The sequence below is a fragment of the Rhinatrema bivittatum genome, chromosome 6 (genome assembly GCF_901001135.1).
Source record: "Rhinatrema bivittatum chromosome 6, aRhiBiv1.1, whole genome shotgun sequence".
NCBI classification, from domain to species: Eukaryota; Metazoa; Chordata; class Amphibia; order Gymnophiona; family Rhinatrematidae; genus Rhinatrema; species Rhinatrema bivittatum.
The window spans coordinates 165,800,357-165,822,973 of record NC_042620.1 but is presented as its reverse complement, the minus strand read 5'-3'; the positions used below and the strand labels follow the sequence as shown (position 1 = coordinate 165,822,973).

Below are 22,617 nucleotides of genomic sequence, written 5' to 3'. Positions count from 1 at the left end.
CTTTTAATGTTTGGAATTTGTCTTGTATTGTTTAGGGGGAGTCTTGAAGTTCACCTCTGTGCCACTCAGCTTGAGGGCTGGGTACCAATACAGCACATATTGTTTAGTATGCCAATCCAGTGCCACACTGGCAGGAGATGAAAAATAAGAGTCGTTATTTGATGCTTACTTAGTGGAGGCAGCACAGGAAAATATAAGAATATAAGAAGTGCCATGCTGGGTCAAACCAAGGTCAATTGAGCCCAACATCCTGTCTCCCCAACCTCTGACAGTGGCCAATCCAGGTCACAATTACCTGGCAGATCCCATAAAGTAGATTTAATTCCTGCTACCTACTCCCAGGGATATTAATAGCTTTCCTGGCTAGTAATGTGTTATGGATCTTTCCTCCAGGAAATTGTTCAGACATCTTTAAAACTCAGCTATGCTAGTCAACTTGACCACCGCTTAACTGCCTGGACCTGACCATGATTCCCTGCCACCTGGATCTGACCCCCTTTGCCTGCATCTGACCACTCTTGCTAGTGGCCTGTCCCGACCTTGGCCTGTCTCTGACTCCGTTAGTTTGCTGCCTGACATGAGTCCAGTATGCATTTGGATTTTATTTATCTTCACCACCTAGAGACCTGCCTAAGTTCTGCAGGGCATCAGAACCCAAGGGCTCAACCTGCGGGAGAGGTTGCTGGTAAAGGTGAAGCTCCAGACTGTCCCGCAACAGGGCATGTTCACCAGTTGCTAGTCTAGGTCCTGTGGGTTCGGCCTTGAGGCTGTGTCAACTATGCTGCAGCACAAAGGGCTCACACACCCACTATCCTTCACAGCCGTTCCATCCCCTTTTTCATTTTCATCACCCTCCTCTGCATTTTTTCTAGTTCTGCTATGTCTTTTTTGAGATGAGATAACCAGAACTGTACATAATACTCAAGGTGAGGTTGCACCATACATTGATACAGAGGCAATATGATAATTTTGTTTCATTTTCTTTTCAGATCATTCCTAGCATTCTATTTGTTTTTTGACTGTTGCCAAACACTGAGCTGAAGATTCCAAAGTATTGTCCACAAGTACTCCAAGATCCTTTCCCAGGGTGGTGACTCCCAACACTGAATCCAGCATTGTGAACCTGTAGTTGGGATTATTTTTTCCCTTTGTGCATCACTTTGCCTATTAAATTTAATCTGCCATTCAGTTCCCTAGTCTCACAAGGTCCTTCTGCAATTCCTCATTATCTGCTGTCTTTAACAACTTTAAATAATTTTGTGTCACCTGCAGATTTGATCACCTCACTTATCATTCCATTTTCCAGATCATTTTTTAACATGTTATCCTGCATAGGTCTCAGTATCAATCCTCGTGGTACTCTACAAATGATCTTTCTCAATTTAATCCTACCCTTTGTCTATAACAGGACATTGCCATCTATTCCATGACTTTTTAATTTCCTTAGGAGAGTCTCATGGGGACTTTGTCAAATGTCTTCTGAGAAGAAGAAAGCAATATGCACCATGTTAGATGGTCAAAGTGTAACAGAATATTACAAATGTGGTCACTGTAGAGTTTGTCATCAAACCTTGCAAATCAAAGAATTTGAAAGTTTACAGACAAAAAAGAAGTACACACTGCACCATTTCACTACATGCACCATCGGCCTTGTAGTATATGTTATTCAGTGCCCTTGTCCTAAGATATATGTTGGAAAAACCAAGCGTTCATTCAGAACATGCAAACCTGAAAACAAAAATTATATACATAATCGAAAAGAACATGCTACACTTGTTGAACATTGCATTGCACAAGGTCACAAAGTAGAGGATTTGCAATTGACTATGTATCACAACATGGAAGAGGAGGAACAGAGATAGAAATTTGTATATCATAGAGCAGAAATGGATATATAGGCTACAGCCTGAGGAATTCATGGATTAAATACCCAAATAGAGTGGAATATGTTAATGCATCAGCGGTTTAAATGATTTTGGATTTTATGTACATGAAAAATCCTGTGTTCATTGTCTCAAAGAAGGATATTGAAATATAAAATTCTTTATTTAATAAACAGCTATGTATCTGAGGCCATCTAATAAATAATACAGGTTATACATCTGTAAAAAACATGTAGAGCCACAGAAACCATTGGGTACACACATGACCTTGAGGTAATTAAAACCAGCTAGATCAATTAATACAATGCTTTGCATTTTGTGCCACGATGGTGTGAGCATAGCCATTTGGGAATGCATTCGTTGGAAAACAGTCATAAGTAAGAAATTATAATTTTGCAGTTTTACTAACAGCAAGAATTTCATCATTCTTTTCATTGTTACAGAATTTACTCTTTGCCCTAATGCAGTCAGTTTGGCGAAACATTGCCAACATCGGCATTTTTTCACCATGTTTGGTCTAGATTCAAATAGTCAGATCAATATGCAAGAGAAAGCCACTTATCGCACACGATAAGGCCCTATTGCACGCGAAAAGGGCCTTTTCGCGGCGGTAACATTAAAATTAGGGGGAGGGGAGGAGTTGGAGTGGAGTTAGGGAGGAGTCGGCGGCAGCACCACTGCCTGTGATAATATTTTGAACATTATCGCTGGCAGTAGCACGGGGAATAGCCCCACCTTTTACGGTAGCGCTATGCCCACGATAGCCTGCAGCCGGATGCACTGCGGCAGGCGAAATCGCACCGCCGTGATGCGATTGGCTGCGGGCTATCGCCCGCCCACCCCTTCCTTCACCCCCCACCCCCTTTAGCGCAGGCTTCATCATTCCGCACAGAATGAATTAGAACACTGGATTTGCAAGCTAGATTGTAAATTGTTTTTAAAGACTTACCATCACTTTGGAATATTCAAGGCACGGTGATTATAGTGTCTAGAAAACATATTTTTAAGAAAACCGCAAACAAACAGATAAGAAAATTCTATATAAAAAATTCTAAAAAATTAGAAAGGGATAGAGGACATGTGACTGTACTAACTGAAGCAAGGTCCAGTCTAAGATATGTGTTCAGTGCTGAGGTCCTTCCCACTATACAAAAAATTCTATTACCACAGATATATAAAAAGTCAAGCAGGATTTTATGTGTGGACATTGTGTAGTTAGAAGACACAGAAACTTTTCTTATCATTACTTGACCGAAGATGCAATGTCATTGAACAGTCAACCAGTTCTACAACATTTTACTGCTCAAAGTACAGTAGGTTCTAGCGCAGAGAAAGTCAGGGCTTGGAATCCACAACAAAATGTCATCAGTATTGAAGAATGTACATGACTGGGTTTGTGGTAGGACATTGATGCAGAGTTATTCAAGATAGGGGCAAGGGAATATTGCCTTGGTGAGATAAGACAATACAATATATATTTTTTAGGTTCTTGCAGTCAGTAGGACAGAACTTCCTCTGAAGCCTGGATGCAATCTGACCGATAAAAGTACCAAGATGGTGTTGTGAAGATTGGATGCATTAAGATTGTTCTGCTGCTTATTCTTTCTTCTTTGAATATGGTGAAGAAATGTGGCAGGTCTCAGTCTGTTCCTCCAGCTCAGTCCGGTAAGACCCCAATGCAGCAGCAGATGACTACCGCATCCTTTGCTCAGGCAGATTGAGCCACTCTCGGTACTGTGCCACTGAATGGCAGCAAGTGAACCAGCCTCTATTCTGGTGATGAAACATCTGCAATCCCGGGGCACTAGCAACTTTGGTTTCTCTGATTCCTGGGGTTAGAGGAGAAGGAGCGTTAGCATTGGTATTGATACTGGTGATAGCATCTCTGCCTGCATCAGCTGGAAGGTCATTTCCTGTGTTTACCCTAGAGGGTTGCATAGGCTCTATGTCCTGCAGGGAGACCATAACTTCATAGTAGGAGACATTGTCATTCCATACGCCGATGGGAGTTGCTGGTGTGGTCAGTTCACCCCCTTTGTGGGTAATATCATGACTTTCTCCTGGCCATGTTATCACTCTCCATTAGTGAAACCAAATAAAAAAAAACTCTGGATTTTCTGTGGAATACTTTGGTTTTTCTCGAATCTTCTATTTCCTCATTAACTACAGTTACTACTAGATTTCATAATTCTTTGCAAGCAAACCAGAATTCCCTAGAGGTTTCTCTAACTAATATCTGCGCCTTGAAGAAATGGGCAGAGGCTACTGAGAAAGTTCAAACTGAAGTACTAAAGGTGAATGTATCTACTCAGAGAACACTAGAAAATTTGGAGAATGCTCCTAGATATTTGAATTTACGTGTGCACTCAACTTTCCGAAGTTGAGTTTGGGTACAGTGGACGCTCGCGTTACAACCGGCTTGACTTACAAACAATTTGGGTTACAACCAAAATTTTAGTTTTGAGTTACAACCTGAATGCCGGCCAAGGACATGTGTATCCGCTCGTTTGTGTGGTTGCTTCTAATTGGGCGTTTTTTCCTGTCATTCATATTTTTTTTGGGCTTGGTGGGTGGACTTCTGCTCTGCTGTTGCAGTGATTGGCTGCTGCTGCTGCTGCGATGAGGCCTGTCCATCTCAGGCACAGCCAGAGCTGCAAATGTTCACAGGAGCACATAGGCAGACCCAGCACGGCATTTCAGCAAGCAACAGCATCACTGGTGACCAAGGAAGCTTCTGTGTAGCAGCAGAAAGGGAGTGTAGCACTCAGCTGGCTACAGCAAGGTATCAGGAGGGGAGGAATGAGTATGCTGGGAGGGGGAAATGAGTGTTTGGGGGCCAGAGATGTGCTCTGAGGGGGTGGGGAGGGGGGAATCCTCCCCCTCCACCCTTCCTGCAAGCCAAAGATGTCAACTTGAATGGTGAGTACAGTATGAAATTGTTGTTTCTGGTAGGCTAGCCACATTTTATAACTTTTTAGTGAGTACACAAGGAAAATTATAGGTGTTTCTGGTAAATACGCACATTATACAACCCTTTTTTATTTTTTTTTGGGAGGTCTGGAATGCATTATGGGTATTTCCATTATTTCTTATTGAAAAAATAGTCTTGACTTACAACCAACTTGAGTTACAAATAGTCCTCTGGAACTAATTGAGTTCGTAAGTCAAGGGTCCACTGTACTTCAACTGATATCTTTAAAGAATATCTTTTGAAAGTTTTATCTATTCTAGTTGAACTATTCCTCCCATTGTTAAAGCTTTTTATTCTACCTTCCAATGTAGACCCAGAAGAAAATCAAGTTCCTCAACCAATGGAACATATAGATACTCTAAATTTGTATGGATATTTAGAGAGATCTGCTGAGATGGTAAAATCTGCACGAGAGACATTGCTGATGGTATTTGCGTTTTCTCAAGACCACAATACCATTTTGAAATTTTACTTCCGGCACAGATCTGCTATTTTCTTTGGAAAAAGATTTGGATTTTTCCTGATTTGTCCAGGGTAATTCAGGCTCATAGGAAGAATTTGTTTGCAATGCACTATGAGGCCATAACCCTGGGAACTGTTTATTTGATTATATTTCCTTATAAATGTTTACTGTATTTTGATAATATCAAGTATGTTTTCTTTGAATCTGAACAATTGTGCTTTGTTCTTGACTCGAATAAGCCTTCTCAGGGAGACTAGAAGTTGTTTTTTTCTTTCTTGCTGTATATGTAGATGTGTATCTCTGCTAGCCCTTCTTTTTGAGTTTTCCTATTGTTTTATTTTCCTGTAAGTTCTGATTCAGAGCCTATGGATTCTCCTATTTTGTGGACTTTAACACAAATGCTTTTTATTTTCTTATTTCCCTGAATATTTGCATTGTGAATTTTTTGTTTATTAATGGCATTTAATTGATGTAGCAAGTATTGTCTTGTGAATTTTCTTGAAAATTCAATAAAATACAAAAAAAAGTACTGTGGCAGTTTTTCAAAATAGTGTTTCCAAGATTTACTGTAAACTGGCAGGGCTTTCTGCATGGGCTGTGAATTCAGGTTTATTTATTTATATTCTACCTTTTGCTACTTCAGGTACTTTAGTTGTTTCCCTCTTCCCAAAGGGCTTAGGATCTGTTTGTACCTGAGGTAATTGAAGGTAATGTAAGTTGCCCAGGGTCACAAGAAGTAGAAGTGGGATTTGAACCCTAACTTTACTACTTTACAACCTACTATTAGTCCACTCTGGAAATGAGCTGATATGAGTGTAATGGAGCATCTAAGAATAAAGGGAACAATTTTCAGCTGAACGCCAACTGCCTAAGATTGCCGGCTAAAATTTAGCTAGTTTACCTCAGGGTCATTTTTTGCTGCATACATTTGCAGCTGAAAGTTCCCTAAGTAGGGGGCCAACATGTAGCTGCCCAGATTTAGGCCTGCTTTTATGCGCCTTGGGTCAGTGGTTAAACTTAGCCACCTAGTGCTGAAAAGTCCCTCTGAACACCTCTGGGACTACCTACTTTTTCAGCAACTACATTTTGTTGCTGTGAATGGGGAAAATTCCCTTTGTGAGATCCAGCCGCCTATCTCTGTAGTTAGATAGCTAGATTTCATTGAAGATGAACCATACAGATTCCACCTCTCAGGAAAACTATCAGGGCCAACAATTTTTAGAAACTACTACAAGCACCAGTACATCTCCATAAGGATTCAAGCTACAGAATGGTTCAAAATTAAAGAAACAGTGCCACCTGCTGCCCAACTAGAACCATTGACAATTACATTTTATTATGAAAAGCATTCTAAACTGTGTAATACAGGTCTTCCCAAACTTTTAGCCAGTATGACTCCCATTCTAGCACTTGAAAATTCACATGACCCGAGAGGACCAAAATAAATTAGCAGGGGTGTGGGCTCCCTCCAACAATTACTCTTCACCGTTCCCATACTCCTGCCAATTCCCTCTAAACTTCCACCCCTTCCAGAGCACCTCCTCTCTTAATCTCCTCCCCTCCAGCATACTCTCTCTCTCAGTTTCCATACCTCTCACTTATCTCTTCAGCCCATCCTCCCTCTCTCGTCCCCTCCAGCCCTTTTCACCTGTCTCAGCTGATCCTCTGTTATCCCATCCCTCTCATCCCAGCCCCTTTCTGACCTAGCAACACTCCTTTCTTATGTCTCCAACACTTCTCTCACATCCCCCCCAGCTGATCCCCTCTCACCACCCCCCTCCTCTTACATCCCCCAGATGACCTGTCATTCCTTCCTCTTTCTCCCTCCCCACCTTATCCAACCCTCAAATACCTTCTGCCTTTCATTCCTCCCTTCAAATAGCCTCTCCTCCACACATCCCCTTGTTAGGGTCAGCAGCAACATTTTCTTTTGGTCCTGGGCCAAAGGTGGATGACAACCGGTGGGAAGAGAGGGCAGACTGATGAGAAGGGCAATATTTTTTTCTTGGGCAGGTTCAGTTGTGGGTGAGGAGAAAGGAGCAATGGAAATCTCCAGTGGCCCATGGACACTAATCCTCTCCTTCCCCTCACTGCTAGCAGAATTACTAATGAAAGTTAGCATAAGGTCTGTGGGATAGTGCAAGTGTGACCCAGCTTTGCCTATCACTAAACTAGTGCTCTATTTTTTCTAGCATAGTATGGGCTGGGCACATTTTGGGGATTATCCCAAGCATTTATCCTTACCTTTTAGTGGGAAGGCTTAAGGGGACGATAACATTTTCCTCTAGCATGTGATTTGAGTCTTTTGCCATCCCCAGGTGGACTGAACAGGAGGAGAGAGGTTTTCTCTGACTTAAAGTGGTGTTGACCTAGAGAGAGGATTTTTTGAGCTGTGTGGATTTTTATACTTTTTTTCAGAGTTAGACTAGAACCAGATCCTATAGAAAATTAAGAGATCAGATATTTTTGTACATTTCCAGAAGGAGAAGATGGAGAGGCCTTCACTTCTAGAGGCTAGTTTTGGATTTATGGGATTTTTCCACCTTTTCCCAGTGGAATTGCAATGGGGATATCCTACCCTGAGAGGGGAAGGACTACTTGATATGGATGATGGTGTTGCACTGGAGGTGGAACCTTGGCCTGGTGCAGGATTGGTACGGCCCTCTGGTTGGACCCAGAGAGCACCTGCCACCAGGAGGCGGAGCACACGAGGAGACAGAGGCTAGCTGGAGCTTCGCCAATAACAGTCTGGGGTTTTCGCAGGTTGAGCCCTTGGGTAGCCGGGCGGCTTGGACTTAGGTGGGCTTCAGATGGTCTCCCGGAGAGGTAGCGGAGGGGTGTGCCCACCATGAGCAAGGGTATGTGGCTGATGCAGAGAGGATGGACCAGACCCGAACTGGAAGCTCCAGAGACCTCAGGGAGGTAACAATTCAGGGAGGTTCTCTGGGCGAGGCAGGCAGCGCCTGCGGGTCTAGTCAGGTGAAGGCTGCGGGTAGATTCCAATCAGGTTGGTCTGGTAGTCACAGTAGTCCAGAAGAAAGTGTCTGAGTGAAGCGCAAGGGTCAGAGCCAGAGTATCAGTCCCGAAGTGGTCAGCCAAAGCAGGGGTCAATACCAAGGTCAGTCCGAGCGTAGTCAAGGCAAGCGAGGGTCAGTTCCAGGCAGCAGACGAAGAGAATGGTCAGGCAGGCAGAGGTCAGTACCAGAGATCACTCTGAAAAGGTTCTACCTGAGTAAGGATACAGGAACACATGGAGAGTCAGGAACAAGGAGACACTGGAACACAAGATTCGGCAAACTACTACACCATGGTGTCGACCCGATTGCCAAGGCGAGGTCCTGGGGACAGGGCCTTACTATATTTAGGGCTTTCAAGTGATGTCATCAATCTGCGCCCACATCGGTTTTCCCACTCTTGGCCCTTTAAATATGAGGACATTGGCTGCGTGTGCGCCTAGGGGCAGGGCCGAGGCAGCCGAAGACGTGGAGCGCCAACGGGAGCTCCGCTGCGAGGCCTGCGGCATGGAGGAAGCCAGAGAGGGCCGTGGTGAGCAACGGCAATGGCGGGAGCTGGCAGCAGTGGCGAGACCGGAGCTAGTTGAGGGCAGTGCGAGGTGAGCAGGCCCGGTTGCGGCACCCACGCGGCCAGGATGCCCAACAGTACCCCCCCTTCCAGGCCTTCCCCTTACCGGTCTGGGTTTTTCTGGGTGATCTCGGTGGAAGTCCATGAGCAGATTTTTGTCAAGAATGTGGTGAGAGGGCTTCCAAGAGTTCTCTTTTGGGCCGAAGCCCTCCCACGACAGAAGCTACTCCAAGTGGCCTCAATGGCATCGAATGTCCAGGACTTCTTTGACTTGTAAGGTGTTCTCAGGTTCTACTGAATGTTGCCTAGGTGGAGGATGCCTTCGGGAAGGCCAAGATAGGACCAATGGTTTGAGTAGCGTCATGTGGAAAGTGTTGTGAATTCCCATGGATGCTGGAAGTTTTAATTGGTAGGTGACTGCTCCTATGCGTCGAAGGACGGGAAATGGACCAATAAATTTGGGAGCTAGCTGTTGGGAAGGCAATTGTAGCTGGATGTGCTTAGTACTAAGCCAGACTTTCTGTCCAGGCAGGAACAGAGGTATGGTCTGACGATGGGTGTCTGTGAAGCGTTTGGCCTGGTCAGCTGCTTGGCCGAGTTGCTCTCTCACTTGGTTCCAGAGCCAGCGTATTGTTTGTGCTGTAGATTGGGCTGCACGTGAGGGTACACTGAGTGGAACCGGCAGGGGTAGGTGCGGTTGATGGCCAAAGACTATAGCAAAGGGTGAAACGTCTGTGGCAGAGGCGATATGGGTGTTATGGGACAGTTCTGCCCATGACAGGAGGTCAGCCCAGTTATCTTGCTGGTCGTTGACATATGATCGCAGGAAGATTTTCAAAGAGTGATTAGTTCTCTCGGCCTGGCCATTTGCTTGCGGCTGATGTTAAATTTAACGTAATATTGAACTTTTTTATAGAGGGACCTCCTATATTTAGCGGCAAATTGAGGGCCACGATCGGATACGATTTCTTGTGGTAGTCCATGTAAACGAAATACGTAGGTTAAGAAGAGTCGAGCTAGCTCTGGAGCCGATGGAAGTCCAGGTAAGGGGACAAAGTGGGCCATTTTTGAGAAGCGGTCAATGATGACCCAGATTACAGTATTTCCTTTTGAAGGAGACAGATCCACGATGAAATCTGTGGAAAGGCTTGACCAGGGCTCGGTGGGCGCCGGAAGTGGTTGAAGAAGCCCCCATGGGCAGCCAGTTGGGGGGTTTTGCTGTGCGCAACCGGACAGGAGTCCATGTATTCATGGGAGTCCTTTGTCAAACCAGGCCACCAATAGTGCCTTCGGAGCATCTCGAGAGTCTGGGCTTGGCCGGAGTGACCGGCCAGCTTGGAGTCGTGAGCCCAACGGAACATGCATTCACGAAGACAGTGGGGGACCACCGTCTTCCCAGCTGGTACCGTGATGGTGACTGCAATAGATATGCAAGCTGGATCAACGATGTGCCTTGGAGTCCTGGGTGTGTCTTCTGGCTCGACAGAGCAAAAGAGCGCATCTGCATTGAGATATTTCGCCGCTGGGCAATAACGGAGCTCGAAGTTGAAGCGCTCAAAGAACAGGGCCCAGCGGGCATGTCTTGGGTTAAGTAACTGGGCCTCCTTCAGGTGATCCAGATTTTTATGGTCGGTAAATATTGTGAATTTGTGTTGCGCCCCTTCAAGCCAGGGGCACCATTCCTGGAGGGCAAGTTTCACTGCTAGGAGTTCAAGGTCCCCTATGGTATAATTTTCTTCTGTGGAGGAGAATTTATGTGAATAAATGGAACATGGAACTAGGGTTCCCTTGGTGGAGTATTGTCTCAAGACTGCTCCTGCTCCAATGGCGGATGCGTCAACTTCGACTCTGAAGGGGCGGTTAGGATCCAGGTGATGTAGACACGGGCCGGTATAGAAGGCCTCTTTCAAGGTGTAGAAGGCTGATTGGGCCTTGGGGCTCCACACTCGAAGGTCACATCCCTTCCTCGTCATAGCAGTGAGTGGAGCAGCCAGCGTGGAATAATTGGCAATGAAGTTTCGATAGTAATTTGTGAATCCAAGGAATCTTTGTAGGGCTTGGAGGCCCACTGGTTGAGGCCATCTCGAATACCCTGGAGTTTGTTGGGGTCCAGGGTGAACCCACGGCTGGAGATGATGTAGCCTGGGAATGGGAGACTGGGTTGCTCAAAAATACACTTCTCCAATTTAGCATAGAGATGATGGTTTCTGAGGCATTGGAGGTCTGTCTAAACGTGGGAACAATGAGACTTCAGGTCTTTGGAGAAGATTAATATATCATCCAGATACACTATGATGAATGAATACAAAAGCTCCCGAAAATTCTCGTTCATTAGCCGCTGGAAGACTGCAGGGGCACTGCAAAGCCCGAAGGGCATTACTACATACTCATAGTGGCCGTCTGTTGTGTTGAAGGCGGTTTTCAAGATGTCTTCCGGTTGAATCCGTACTAGGTTATATGCCCCCCGTAGATCTAGTTTAGTAAAGATTTGTGTGCCCTGTAGGTGGTCGAACAGTTCACTGATAAGTGGCAGTGGGTTCTGGTCCTTTCGGGTTACTGCGTTCAAACCTCTGTAGTCTATGCATGGTCTTAGACTGTCATCCTTCTTCTTTACAAATAAGAACTCGGCACCTGCCGGGGAAGCAGAGGGTCTTATGAAACCTTTGGCGAAAATTTCCTTGATGTATGTTGACATCGCTTGGGTTTCCGGGAGTGAAAGAGGATAGGTTCTGCCCTTGGGAGGCATGGTTCCAGGTAGAAGTTCTATGGGGCAGTTAAACTTCCAAAGTGGAGGCAGGATATCGACGTTTTGTTTGGAGAATACGTCTTTGAATTCCGAATATGGAACAGGTAATCCAGGAAGGGTTGTAGAGCTTAGAACTATCACAGATGGAGACACTTGCCATAAACAATGGATTTGACATCGAGGACCCCACTGGGTGAGTTGCAGGGATTGCCAGTTGAAGTGGCGTGCATGTAACTGGAGCCAAGGAAGTCCAAGGACTAGGGGGTGTGTTGATCATTTCAAGATCAGGAGGGAGATCTCCTGATCATGGAGGGTTCCCAACCATGAGGCGAATGGCCATGGTACAGTGAGTTATACAATCAGGGAAATGTTCTCCTTGAATTGAGGCGATACGTAGGGGTACCTCCAGTGGTTGGACTGGTATCTGAAGGAGCTTGACGATCTCTTCCATAATGAAATTTCCACTTGCCCCAGTGTCCACGAGAGCAGTGGTGGCGAATGAACATGACTCCCTAAGGAGAGAGATAGGCAGCAACAGTTGAGGGCCAGAAACGGTAGCGCCCAAGCTCGGGACCCCTGCTGGGCTCAGGCTTTGGAGTTTCCCGGACACACAGGGCAAGTCTGGAGAAGGTGTCCGGAACCACTGCAATATAAGCAGAGACCAGATTTTCTGCATCTGAGACGTTCCTCTGGAGTCTGGCGGTCGTGGTTGATCTGCATAGGCTCCTCAGGAGGTTGAGGGGCCGCTGGTAAGGCCTTCAACCAGGTACTTGCCGAACGGGGTGATCGTTGGGCAGGAGGTCGAAGGACTCTTATCTCCTGATGCCGTTGTCGAAGGCGGTAGTCAATTCTACCAACAAGGGAGATCAGGTCTTCCAGAGATATGAGGATCTCACGGGTGGCTAGTTCATCCTTAAGGGCATCCTTAAGGGCAGGAGACAGTCCCTCGAGGTAGAGTGCTCGCAGGCAGTCTTCTTGCCAACCAAACTCAGTTGGCTAGAGTTCTAAACTCCACTGTATATTCAGCGAGCAAGTGCAAACCTGAGTTCTCAAAGGTGTGTCGGAAGACGGAGATGAACTGAGGGAGCTGGCGAAGGATGCGTCAGAACACTTCCAGAGTGGGGAAGCCCATGCCAGGGCTTTCCCCTCAAAACACGAGAGGATGAATGTAATTTTTGTTGCCTCATCGAGAAAAAGCGAGGGTTGCAATGAGAACTGCATATAACATTGATTTATGAAGCCTCGACAGAGGCGAGGGTTCCCATTGAAATGGGGTGGAGCTGGGAGGGCCAGCGGTGCCCGTGAGGGCAAGCTATAAGCAAGAGCCTCTGGGTTGGAAATTGCAGATTCCTCAAATTGAGCATGCATCTTTTCCATGGAGGAAGCCAACGCTTCCATGATTCGTTGTTGCTCTCAGACACGAAAGACCAGACCAGGGATGGCCTGCAAGGCAGGCGACTCTGCCGAGTTCATGGCCTTGGCAACCTGTTGCGCTGGAGGTGGACCTTTGGCCTGGTGCAGGATTGGTACGGCCCTTTTGTCGGACCCAGAGAACACCTGCCAACAGGAGGCAGAGCACACGAGGAGACATAGGCTATCTGGAGCTTCGCCAATAACAGTCAGTCCAACCATAGTCAAGGCAAGCGAGGGTCAGTTCCAGGCAGCAGACGAAGAGAGTGGTTAGGCAGGCAGTGGTCAGTTCCAGGCAGTGGACGAAGAGAATGGTCAGGCAGGCAGTGGTCAGTTCCAGGCAGCCTTCAAGGGGGGGGATACTGGGGACAAAACCGAGGGGAGGGCCGACGGCAGCAGGGTCGCCATGCCGCCAGTACCTACCAGGGATGGTCTGCTCGAGGGGGTGGGAGCCCAGCTGGGCTGCACCTGACTGGAAGCCGTCGGAGGTCTGCCGACCACGGCAGCAGGTAGGGAAGTGGCTCCGCATTAGCGGCCGTGCTTCATGCTGCCACTAAAACAAAACCTAAGCACTAAAATCACTAGCAAAAAACTCCCTGGATCAGCACAAGCTGCGAAGCAAAACAAGCTGCTGCCTTTTGCCTTGCTGCTTCCTGCTGACTGAGGCAAGCAAATAAAACCCACGCAATTGCTACTGTTTCTGAGGTAACTAATGACAAGGCAGCAATTCAGACTTGTTGCTGTCACCTCTCTGCTCATGCGGTGGTCTCGCCTGAGGGGGGCGTCTGATTCCGGTGAGAGCGGCCCTGTGCCTGCCCCAAGCCGGCCTTTGCTTTGCCCACCCATTCCTTCACCCCCCCGGCATGCGAGGCTTACCTTTGCTATGCGATGAAATTTATCATAAGCTTGGTGGCTGAGTTTTGATTTTCTCGGGCTATCCCGCGCTGATTCCGGCCCATATTTTGCGCGACCCCCCGCAGTTTTTGCACCGCCCGTTTTCCTTTGAGCTGTTTAGCACAGGCATGGCTGGCTTACGCCCATAGTGAGAAGGATTCAGTGAGGGGCAGGCAATTTTTCAGCCCAGTAGTGGTGAAAAAGGCAAGGTTCCTTGAGAAGGAGGAGGGAGGTGCACGGATTACTGCAGCAGCTCAGGTTTCCTAAGGAGCGTGCAGCCACCCTCCCCCATAACAACAGGTTTATCGCAAGGGAGGGAGAGCGGTGCACGAGGGAGGGGTAAGCGTCCACTTAGAAGGCGGGCCACAGAGGTGCTTGCAGTGAAGGCTAGGGTGGGAAGAAGGGGCAGAGCTAGCAGGGCAGGGTATGCCAGGGAACTGCCAAATTATGGGACAGAGGGACTGAGTGGATTTTCCCAGGCGGAGCTTATAGCGGATATCCTAGAGCAGTATGAGAGTACCCGACTGGTGACAGGGGTGGCAGGGGCCAGAATATTTCCCCCGAGATCAGTGCAACATGGGTCCAGGGACAGATGGGCGGGAGCAGGGCTCAGGCTGCTGTTTCAGCATCCAGCAGGTTTGAGAAAAGTGAGTATGGTTGCAGGACAGGAGTTTAGGGGGGGGGGGGGGTGCGGGAGTAGGGGCATCTTCTATTTCAGATGCAGTAGACGTGGCGTTTCCAGGAACTCCTAGGCAGGAGGCATGGAGGGATAAAGAGTTCCTGCAAGGACAGGAGGGGCACGTTCCCATTAAGAAGTCAAGATGCATCTGGAGGAGACGCAGGAAAGCAGCGCAGTGACTTTGAGGGCAGGTAAGAAAGGAGGTGAATCTGAACACAGATCGCATGCGTCGGGGTGGCGGAAAAGGAGGGCTAGATTCAGTTCTTCTTCTAGTTCATCTTCCTCTTCCTCCAGTCTAGGGGGTCAGGAGCAATCAGGCGGGTGGTATTAGAGGAAGGCCCTAGGCATGATAGGGGACATCCGGCTTTGGCATCATTAACTGAGTTGTGGGAGGAGGTGCCTAAACGTCTGGTTATTGGAGGGGCGAAGAGGGGGTAGGAAGGATAAGAAGAAAAGTAAAAAAAGGGAAAAGAAGTGAGAACAGGGCCAAGGGGAGCCAAAAAAAAAATGTTGTGACTTGGGTGTGGGGTTTCCTGAGATTGGCCAGCGTAGTAGGGCATTTCGACCCGACTCAGTATGGTGCATTGCTGTCTTACGCGGACAGTATAAGGGGAGCATTCAAGGATTATGAAGGTTGGGCCTGACTCAACTACAATGAGAAAGTTCGTGATAAGATGGATGGTAATCGATTCATGTCGTAGGGAACTCAAGACATACACCTGTGGTTAACTCAGATGACCACCAAAGGTGACAATAAACCTAAAAGCTCAGGGGCAGGGGGAGTGGGAATGGTAATCTGGTGGGGATTGCTGGGGGTAGCGGCACAGGTGGTTCCTTTCGAGGGCAAGGGAGTGTTAGGAAGTCGGAAGGGGAGAACAAGTTGTGCTCAGCGGGTTAGATGTCTGCTGGCGATACAATCAACTTACCTGTTTCTTCCCAGAGTGCAAATTTCGACATGTGTGCATTGGATGTGGAGGGGCACACCCAGCCACTACGTGTCCTCAAGGGCACGGGGACGCCAATCCTAAGGGCGGAAAATCTTGAGGTTTTGCAGCACAAGGCGGATTCACCGGTTGTTCTTTCTGCGCCACAAAGTTGGTTATGGTTTTATCCGGATGTTGAAGCAGCAGGTTTTTTGAGTGATGGTTTTAGTTTAGGTTTTTGTATCCCTCATGAAGGTCCAGGTTTGGGAGGGCGAGCATGCAATGCTAGGTCGGCTTATAAAATGGCGGATGTGGCACGGGATAAGTCGAGATCCGAGATTCAGTTGGGTAGGGTGGTTGGGCCATTCGCGAGCTGCCATCTGAAAGCATGCCTTTGTCTCCAAAGAAGGCTCTGGGGAAGTTCGGATTGATCTTGAACCTATCGTATACAGCGGGATCGTCAGTAAAGGATTTCATTCCTAGGAAAGCGTGGACAGTACGGTATGCTTCCTTCAATGCGGCGGTTGATTTAGTGAGATGTGTTGGAAAAGGGGCTTGGCTAGCAAGGCTGATATAGAATCCACATTTTCGTTTGTTACTCTATTAGATTTTGTATTTGAAGAAGGTTACTATGTTGATAGTTGCTTGTCCATAGGTCATGCGATTTCATGTGCTTTGGGAAGTTTTCAGCACTTTCATACAGCGGGCTACTACGAGGTATACAGGTTGTAACGATATTTGCATTACTTGGATGATTTCTGGTTTGTGGGAACTAGTTAGTCTAGCTTATGGCGGGATCAGTTATCTGGTTTTTTGGGCAATAACTCGTTGTTTAGGGGTCCCTAAGGCGCAGGACTGTTGCGTCCGTCGGTGCTAGACGGCTTCACTCCGTTTGCCTCACCTTATTCACGGCTCCTCCCGCATACCTAGGAAAGATGGCTACCAATGCGTCTACAAGCCGACCTCTCTGGCGTCCCCGGAATGGCTATGGTGCAGCCTCCCGCCTTTGCTCCTCCCAGGTATCTACTAGGGTGCACGCGCGTGCAACCCATGTCTTTATACCACCCTTGGCGCAAACCTCGAGGGCGTTCCCTCATGCTGATGTCACGCCATCCAGGTATATTACCTTCACTAGTTTGCTAGCTATTTATCAGGTTGATACTCTAAGGCCGCGGTAGAAAGAGTGTGGCATTGCCAGGCGCACCCTCGTTCCCCGCACGCACAGTTCTCTTCACCTAGCGCTCGATACTCTCTTCTAATTGCATGCAAATGCATGCCGCGGCTGCGAAGCCTTAGGCAAGCGTTAGGCCCACGCAACCCATTTTACTGTATAGAGCGCCTATACAGTATCCTGGGTTCGCAGGCCTAACGCTTCACGGCCGCGCTCTTATCTGTCATTTCAAATGACATTTGAAATGACAGGTACCAGGAAGTGGACAGTTATGTTCCCCGATGCTCAGCAAACTTTCCCCCAGCCCCCGCTCACCTGCCCTGGCCCCGTCCGGTCTCCGGTGCAACTCCAGTCTGTCTCCTCCTACCGAGGCAAAAAAAAAACCAACCGAAAAAGTAGCAAGACTCGGGCCTGCTACGATAGTCCCTTCTCCCTTCTCTCCTCCCGATTTCGGCGCTCAAGGCGGCCGTGCATTCATCCAGGCAGAGGGAGCCGGCGCGAAAGCGGCCTCCGGCTCCCTCTGCCTGGATGAATGCACGGCCCCCGCCGGCAGTGAATGAATGCCCGTGCGATTTCGGCGTTCAAGGCAGTCACATGACGTGACGTCACGCCTTGAGCGCCGAAATCGCACAGGCATTCATTCACTGCCGGCGGAGGCCGTGCATTCATCCAGGCAGAGGGAGCCGGTGGCGAAAGCGGCCTCCGGCTCCCTCTGCCTGGATGAATGCACGGCCCCCACCGGCAGTGAATGAATGCCCGTGCGATTTTGGCGCTCATGCCTTGAGCGCCGAAATCGCACAGGCATTCATTCATGCATCAAATTCCTTTATAGGAAAACCTCTTTCTAACAAATAAGTTGATCTCCAGCCTTTTTTTTTTTTTTTTAAATCAGAAAAAGACCACTGAACCCTAGTCATAATGAAAATAACTTTGGCTCCTGAATGGGCAACCGATTAGACTGGGATAAACAGAAACAATGCCCGTGCGATTTCGGCGCTCAAGGCATGAGCGCCGAAATCGCACGGGCATTCATTCACTGCCGGCGGTGGCCGTGCATTCATCCAGGCAGAGGGAGCCGGAGGCTGCTTTCGCCGCCGGCTCCCTCTGCCTGGATGAATGCATGCCCACCCGGCCGCCTTGAGCGCCGAAATCGGGAAGAGAGGAGAAGGGAGAAGGGACTATCGTAGCAGGCCCGAGCCTTGCTACTTTTTCGGTTTTTTTTTTGTTTTTTTTTTGCTTCGGGAGGAGGGGACAGGACTGGGGCTGCACCGGAGACCGGACGGGGCCTTGAGCGCCGAAATCGCCCCCATTTTTTACACTTTATTCCCGTTTTAATTTTCTAACACCACACTAACACCAAGTAGAGGGTAGGCGGTAAACTAACAGGTTAAGGACGCGGCAAAATAGCGGGTTACAAAGGAGATAATCTGAGCGCGCGTCACAGTATCGGAGGGGAATAGCTAATTCCTTCATTATACAGCTAATTCGTTCATTTACATATCATATACATGCTGCGTGCGGAAAGGGTTATGCGTCTGTTTTAAGAAGCGCTAAGGACGCGTGAAACTGGAGACTGTATCGCTGGATCGCCTTACGCGTCCGAATTGTGCGCTCCCAGCACGTTACAGACGGGAAATCTTCAACCGCACGTTACAGTATCGACCTGTGAGTTAGCAAGGACTCAAATTCGTTCTTGTCTATGCTACTCTGCCGCTTCTGTGCTGCTGCTGGAAGCTCTCTCTCTGCCCTTCGGCTAACCTGGGTACCCGCTCCTTGGGGGCCCTCTGCTTTATTTCAGGTGCCTTACAGGGAACAGGTACTCGCTCCTCGAGGGCCTGCTCGCCCTGCCTCGGTGCCTGTACCTTCTTCAACATACCTGGTGGGATTGCATACCAACAGCAAACACCTAATGAGTACTCTAACTCTCAGTCTATCTCATCCACAGTATCTCCTAGCTGGGAAACCTGCTGCAGAACCTCCTTTCATCATCAAGGAGAGAAGGGCTCTCTCTACCGAGGTCCCTGAGACTGCAACTACCAGACTGCCTCACTACTGCCACCTCTGGTGGCTTTCTTCAAGCTGTTTAATAAAGAACTAACTGTGTTTTGTAATTACGAGTCTAGCCCAGTGCTGTGGCTCCGCACAGGGCTCCTTCCCGTGGGCGTGGTCATCTCCCACAGCACCCAAGGATCCACCAAAACACACTTAACCATAACAAGGACAAAACGGTAGGGCCATCTATTAAGATTATTTTCCTGGGTATTGAGTTGGATCCAGTAGGAACGTTGTCGTGTGTACCTTCGGACAAAGTTGTCAAGTTGAAGGGATTGCTGAAATTAGTGCGAAAGGCAACTAAGATAACTTTAAAACAGATGTAGTCCTTGATTGTTTTGCTTACTTTTGCGTGCTGGGTGATCCCAGGGCAGGGTGTTTATACGCAGGCGGTCTGCGACAACTATCAGTGGGCAGGCAGGACTTCATTTTATTAGGGTGAAGCCGAGGGTGAAGGAAGAATTGGGTGTCTGGGAGGGCTTATTAGAGTCCTTTAAAGGGGTTTGTTCCGTGCAGGAAGGGGAAGAATCAAATGGGGAGTTGGAGCTGTATTCGGACACAGTGGGGACGTTTGGCTTTGGTGTATACTTTCAAGGTGATTGGTGGGTGGAGTGATGGTCGGAGGCTGGGGAAAAGGAGGGTCTTACAAGAAAACATCACCTTTTTAGTGCGGTTTCCCGTAGTGGTTGCACTTGTTATTAGGGGACATAGACTCAGGAATAAAAGAGTTGTTTTGTGGTATGACAATGTAGAGGTGGTGCAGGTAATTAACCTGCTGGCTGCTTGATGTTTACAAGTGTTTAGGCTGTTGTGGGAGTTGGTACTCTTGTGTTTGCAATGGAATGTGACTATCACGGCTAGGCATATCCCCAGGTACTCGGAATGGGATTGCAGATGCTCTCTTTCTCGTTTCAAGTGGGATGTCTTTTGGGCGTTGGCACCACAAGTGAGTTCGACCGGAGAGCCATTCCTGGAGTATCTGTGGCAGCTGGGTTGTCGGAAATGTGGAGATTGATTCAACAATCCATAGCTCCGGCCAAGTGGAAGTTAGACGACCAATTAGGTATGCTGAATTGTTGTTGATAGCGGGACACGTGGAAAAAGTTTGTTTGTCATGTTACGAGGTACTTCTCTTCCGGGCAGCATTTGCTCGTGCCGTTTTTCGGAACAATGCGAGTGAGCGAATTAGTTGCACGCTCCAAGGTGCATGTCAGTCAAGGGCTTTTGGCAAAACACGTATAGAAAGGGGATTTGAAGGGGGGGGGGGGGGGGGAAGACCGGAGACTAACGGCTGTTTTTTCTTTTGCAGACTCAAAGGGAGTGTCTTGTGAGCAGGAATGTGCTTGGGTCGTGGGCCATTCCTTCGTGAAATGGGCTCAGCACCGGGAGGTAAAACGTCCATATGGAGCGAATCTGACCTTGGATAGCACGAAATGGAAAATCCGATGGTTAGGCAAAAGGGGCATGACTTGGGGGGAGTTAATACCTTTCCTGCAAAGGCTTGTTAGGAGTCGGGGAATGCCACGGATGCTCATTATACATTTAGGTGGGAATGATATCGGGGAATTTTCTGGTAGAGAATTGGTGGCGCAAATGCGAACAGATTTGGCGTGCATTATGAATGCAATGCCCAATCCTAAGGTGGGTTGGTCGGACATCATAATTAGGATCCAACATCATACCGAATTGGTGGAAACGGGGGGTTATAAAATTGAACCGACAGATTGGTGCATGGCTACAGAGACAAGGATTTTTTTTTTTGGGTGCACCATGATTGTTCGTGGGAGGTTTCTTCCATTCCATTGGAGTCCACTGTTCTGGTATAGGCATTGATTTATTTAACAATGCTTTGCAGGAGGGTTTTAGAGCAACAATGTGTGAGAGGTTTGGGGCCACAGTGGCGGAATCCCGAGCCCTAAGTGATAAGTGTTTGTATTGGTTTGTAAAGGACATTGGAGGAGGGGGGGGGGGGGGATTTCATGTAGTTTGGGGCTGCTACATGGGATGGCCTATGAGCAAGGGGGGGGGGGGGGCGATGCTCAGGCCGCAAGTTTACCCTCGCTGGGGCTGCAGTGGGGTAGGTGAGATGGGAGTGACGGCTTAGTCTTACCACTGGCACGCGATGGTAAGCGAAGAGGATCAAGGAGGAGGAGGAGGAAAGGGGGCGGGGGTTCTTTGCATTGTTTGTATAATAAGTTTGAGGGCTCGGGTTATGTTATGTAATAAACTGCGGCCTTGTTTTAAAGCCATATAAGTGTACTGTGATTCTTGTACAATGGGGTGGGGAGACCGATAGAGAGCTGCAAGTCTTGCTTCCCTATGTTAATACACTTTATGAATGTAAATAGGCATAAATCCTTTGGAAAATTACCTCCTAATTGGCAGAAAGGAAAAAACTTCCTTTTGCTCTTGCTGGTGACTTTGGCTGGCAGTTTCTTCCTAAAACTGTCATGGGTATAAAATGAACTCTATTCTCCCTTAGTAGCATACAACCCTCACAGATTTGTTTCCTGCCTCCGTATTCTTTTTATGCTGTGTTAAAGATGTGTCGGTAAAAATCAGTCAGACTGTCAATAAATATGGCTCGTCAGCTAGGGATGTTCTGAAAATCATACAGGGGGTAAAGAAAGAAATCCCCACTCCCCGAATGATTTTTCCAGACAATAAATTATTACGTGTAATTCAGAGCTACCAGTAACCAACATTATTTCAAATCGACCTCAAAGCCATTGAAAACACCTGCTTTTGAATGCAGATATTGAATTAGTGTTACATCTCAAGTAAATCCTGTGATTCTACTTCAGTTGCCTGTCTAGGGCAGTCCTAGAAGCACCGTGGCTTATGGACAACTGCTACAAACGACCTCCAAGCCCAGGGTTGCCAGGTTTTCATGAAAGAAAAAGCACCTTTTTTCCAAAAAGACATGCCCAAAAAAAGCCCAAAATGTGTGAAATTGAAACACCAATGTCTGTGAGTCACATAGATGACAAAGGAGCTTAACTTTTTGCATGTTGCAGAAGGTCTGCATGATGTGCATGAATGTCACACTTACAAAATTTGCTCATAGCCTTACTCTCGTTGCTGACAACAGACTGAATCCATGCTTTTAGTTCACATTCCTCTTCCCACGCTTAGTAGTATCTTTTATTTCCTTACTTTAGCTATAGTAGATCAAATCCATTTAGTAGCGTAGCAGCCAGTGACGGAAACAGTAGGTATGGACAGGCTTTCTTACAAAGGTGATCTGCTGCAGGGAGAAGAAATGAAAAAAATAATTAGATGAAATTAAAAGTGATGTAGAAAAAATTAAATAAACACCCCCTCCTCCCAACCCCCTCAGAGCACATCCCTGACCCCCACACACTGATTCCCAGCTCCCCTCCCCCTCCGAGCACATCCCTGGTCCCCACACACTGATTCCCCCCTCCCCACCCCCTCAGAGCACATCTCTGCCCCCCCCCATACACTGATTCCCCTCTCCCCACCCCCTGTAAGCACATCCCTGCCCCCCCCCCCCCACACACCGATTCCCCCCTTCCCACCTCCTCTAAGCACATCCCTGGCCCCCCACACACTGATTCCCCCTCGCTACACCCTCCGAGCACATCTCTGGCCCCACACTCTCATTCCCCCCTCCCAACATACTCATTCAACACAAGTCCCCGCCCAACAAGCCCAAAAAAACGCGACTGGCAGGTAAAACAGCCCAATTAAAAACAACCCGCGAATCGAACCCCCCCCCCCCCGCGAAGACTAAAATCCCAATCTCACGGGAAACAAGCGAGGTTGGCAACACTGCACGCCTCAGGCTGGCAGCGGTTGCCATGGGGACTGCAGACGCTC

The 22,617-nt window shown here is 48.0% G+C and overlaps 1 long non-coding RNA gene across 1 annotated transcript; it reads right to left on the bottom strand.

Annotated features, from left to right (window-relative positions):
- Positions 1 to 2,757: 2,757 nt before the first annotated feature.
- LOC115093238 lies at positions 2,758 to 22,565 on the bottom strand. Its single transcript, XR_003857244.1, has 3 exons — positions 22,546 to 22,565; positions 21,931 to 22,021; positions 2,758 to 3,712 (listed from the first exon to the last, which is right to left on the bottom strand). It is a non-coding gene; the product is annotated as an uncharacterized LOC115093238 (long non-coding RNA).
- Between the last annotated feature and the right edge of the window lie 52 nt (positions 22,566 to 22,617).